The 3,083-nt window shown below is 31.3% G+C and overlaps 1 long non-coding RNA gene across 1 annotated transcript; it reads left to right on the top strand.

Moving 5' to 3' along the window:
* Window positions 1-1,536: 1,536 nt before the first annotated feature.
* On the top strand, window positions 1,537-1,996 carry LOC122078613. The gene is made up of 2 exons (XR_006140132.1): window positions 1,537-1,582; window positions 1,704-1,996. It is a non-coding gene; the product is annotated as an uncharacterized LOC122078613 (long non-coding RNA).
* The last annotated feature ends 1,087 nt before the right edge of the window (window positions 1,997-3,083 follow it).

Raw genomic sequence — 3,083 nt, 5'->3', positions numbered from 1 at the left:
AAAAAAAAAAAAAAAAAAAAAAAAACAAATGGATCATAAAAATCGAATTCCTATTTTGTCCATCACGGCTGACTATATTATATATATATATCATACTATTATATAAAAGTATGTACTCATGCTTCGTGGCTAATCTTTTTTTTGAATATTTTACCCTTCTTACTTATTTAAATGTCTTTTATTTCGTACTATTTTCTTCCTTGCTATTGACTATTTTTCATAAATTGACGGTACCCTTACACTCAATATTGTTTATCAATTTATTACAAAATAAAGAATTAAGGATTTCTTTCCCATTTTAGAAAATCCACATTCTCTCCATCCATACCACCGAATGTTAAAAAAAAAAGTAAGAAGACTATTTTCTTCCTTGCTATTGACTATTTTTCATAAATTGACGGTACCCTTACACTCAATATTGTTTATCAATTTATTACAAAATAAAGAATTAAGGATTTCTTTCCCATTTTAGAAAATCCACATTCTCTCCATCCATACCACCGAATGTTAAAAAAAAAAGTAAGAAGACTATTTTCTTCCTTGCTATTGACTATTTTTCATAAATTGATGGTACCCTTACACTCAATATTGTTTATCAATTTATTACAAAATAAAGAATTAAGGATTTCTTTCCCATTTTAGAAAATCCACATTCTCTCCATCCATACCACCGAATGTTAAAAAAAAAAGTAAGAAGAAAAATGAATCCACTTTTTTCTCTTTTTAAAATATTTTTTAAAATTTATTTAAAAAGAAAATCTATATTTTAAAACTCTTCACCCTTCTGCCTCTCGCCTTCCTCTCTTTTTCTATATTTAAAAGATATTTTATGATTTTCTGACTCTAATCTCCACCGTCTCCTACGCTCTCCCTTCTTATCCTTTCTTTCCCTTTCTTTCTCTATGTATCTTTAAAATCCCTTAAATCACTCTCCTTATCTCTCTTTCTCTCTTCCACTTTTTCCCTCCTCTCTCACGTTCCTCCCCTTCTCTCTTCTTATATATTAAATATCCTGAAACCCTTCATCTCTATACCCCTTTCTCTCTCTCTAAAATGCTCATGAAAAATTTTGATTCTGATCAATAGCGATGTTTGACGGCTCTCTATGCATTCTCGAGATTTTTTTTTTCCAGCTTATCATCTGTTGTGTTACAAATTCCAAATTTTTACATGAACTACTTAACATTTTACAATTATGAATAGGTTTAATGATTTTATTCAGCGGGGTATTTTGAAGGATTGGTGTTCTCATCTAGGCCCCTCTTCTTTTCCTCCTTGAGATTGGATCACTGCATACCTTATTATTAATTTATTTTTTGTGCAAACTCATACCCTATTAGATTTCTAGCTAGATGGGTAGTCTGTAATAAAAAAAAATTTCTTATTAAGGTTGTTGCTTGTGTTTTCTTTATGAGACTGAATCAGTGAATACTCCATTGGGGGTTTTTCCCATCTAATTGACATGCAATTGTTTCACTTGGGGTCCTACTTTTCATCTATGAACGAAGTTTTAGATGCCTTTTTCGATTTCTCTGAAAAGGAGATTTTCGATGAAGGTGATAACACAAAGCTTAAGATCCTGGTTAGTGAATGGCTCCAATGAAACAATGAAAATATTATGAACTTGATGATTTTTCGATGTTCCTGGTGTTTTGATTACTTTTGACTAATTCCAAACCTTACTTTCCAAATCAAATCATAAGACATGCAGGCAGCAGTGAAGGAGTCTGCATCACCAATTCTTCTCTTGACCCTCCTATAGCTGAAACGAAAGTGAATATTTGTGGGGTTCACTGTGTCCAAGGATGACCAAGTGATGGTGAATGCATGGGTTATTGAGCGAGATACTACCATATGCCTAATGGAAGTTGTGTTTATGATGCCTGAAGGAAGTTATTATGGTTTTGAGAAGATTTGTGATATCTGTGAAGGTTTTTGTTGCCAATACTGTTCTCTTTATTTTTCTAATAAAATTTATATTTGCGTTTTGAAATTATGATGCTTCTCTTTTACCTGATTTTTTTTTTTAAATTCTTTAAACATTATATTCTTTTGCTTCTACTTTTCTTCAATTGGTGTCTTCCTCTTTTATTTTCATTACCTAAGTGCACATAATTATGGTTCTGAGAAGACAGATGATATATGTAAGTTCTGGAATTGACAGACAACCAATATTGATATTTATGTTTATGAGGTCAAATAGAAACCAAAATGGGGGTGTGGCAAAGGGGTAAGGCGTCAGGTTTTGTTCCGACTACTCAGACGTTCGAATCTTCCCATCCTAGAGCAAATCAATTCGATCAAAATAAGGATTCTTTTCTTTTAACGATCTTTTCTTTAAGAACAAGTGTAGTGTTGGATACAATGTGATCCATCTTTATGATTGCTAAAATATCAATTCATAAATTGTATTTTTATGAAGCTTTCCTTTGAATCTAGAAAAAGATTCTCTCCACAGCGTTAGAGATATCTTCTTAAGGTCTCTGAAACTGGTAATTTGGGTAGAACGAAGATTGGTTAGTTATGGTTTTTGCATGTATTTTGTTATTAAATTCATGTTAATGAAGTAGATGCAACTTGGAAGGTAATGCAATTTGCTTTGGGCTGATGTGGTTCAATAAATTGATCTCTCCTTTTGTCAGTTCATTGAAGAGAGAGGAATATAAAGCGAAAGGTTTATTTTATGAGTATATTTGCTCATGTTGGTTGATTTCTTTTAAAGATTCCTTAGCTGGTGTGCCATATTAAGAAACTCATTTATCCATTATAAGGATCATATCAAGTGAATATCTTACACTTTTTGAACATTAAGTGTAGTATATCCATGGAAAACAATAAAAATCCAATATGTATATAATCCTTTTTGAAACATTCAAACATTAGACCTTTTTAGATTCAACTCCAATGTTAATAGTAACTAAATCACTTTGTGAGAGAGGCCTTTTTAAAAACCAATTAAATGTTCTAAAAAGGTTTCTTCCTAAATTTCTACATTAGGTTTTCACTTTTTACATTTTTCTCTCTCCCCTCTGCCATAGAATAGCATTTAACCATTGATTGTCTAAAAAAATCCGTATTTATCT

Source organism: Macadamia integrifolia, chromosome 5, assembly GCF_013358625.1.
Source record: "Macadamia integrifolia cultivar HAES 741 chromosome 5, SCU_Mint_v3, whole genome shotgun sequence".
Classification (NCBI taxonomy): Eukaryota; Viridiplantae; Streptophyta; class Magnoliopsida; order Proteales; family Proteaceae; genus Macadamia; species Macadamia integrifolia.
Note: the sequence above shows the minus strand (reverse complement) of the source record. Positions and strands in the feature narration are given on the sequence as shown.